At 38.9% G+C, this 661-nt stretch overlaps 1 protein-coding gene across 1 annotated transcript in view; it reads right to left on the bottom strand.

Annotated features, from left to right (window-relative positions):
- Nucleotides 1-661, bottom strand: part of SLC27A5 (solute carrier family 27 (fatty acid transporter), member 5) — a 30,518-nt gene that overhangs the window by 19,337 nt on the left and 10,520 nt on the right. The gene's annotated exons all lie outside the window — the stretch shown is intronic.

Genomic DNA, 661 nt, shown 5'->3' with positions numbered 1-661 from the left:
GGGGATTGAAAGCTCGGGCTGATGCAATCTGCTCTGAGTATCCGGGTGGGACTTGAAGTTCAGTCTTGTTTTCCCCAAGTCAGGTTGTTCAACAAGGGCCTTTGAGGTGTTTATCTCCTTTATCTAGGCCCGAGGTCTTTGAGGGCATTACCTCCTTTTTCCAGGCCCGAGGACTCCTTCAAGTTATATTAAGTGAAAGAAGCCATGTTAAAAAGGGTATATACTCTATGTTTCTGTTTACATAACATTATGGAAAAGGAAATATTGACAATATTGACCAAAAAAATCAGTATTTGCCAGGAACTGCAAAGGAGGGCAGCACAAAGGAATTTGGGAAGGGAGTGTAGGATGGAACTGTTCTGAATCTCAAGTTTCATGTTTACATGATTGTATGACTTTTCAAAATGCACTCATAAAATTTTGCAGTATTTAATCTATGTAAATTATGCCTCAAATATTAAAAGTTTTAAATGTCAATTAGATTTTTTCAGTCTTAGGAAGTGCAGCCTAAATGCCAAAGTTAGATGTTTGGAATTTAAACATTACAAAAACAAAGGAATACAAAATCTAAGTTAAGGATCAGATCAGATCAGATCAGATCAGTCACTCAGTCGTGTCTGACTCTTTGCAACCCCATGAATCGCAGCACGCCAGGCCTCCC

Source organism: Bison bison, unplaced genomic scaffold, assembly GCF_000754665.1.
Source record: "Bison bison bison isolate TAMUID 2011002044 unplaced genomic scaffold, Bison_UMD1.0 scf7180017864383, whole genome shotgun sequence".
Taxonomy (NCBI): Eukaryota; Metazoa; Chordata; class Mammalia; order Artiodactyla; family Bovidae; genus Bison; species Bison bison.
This window is presented reverse-complemented; position numbering and strand designations above follow the sequence as displayed.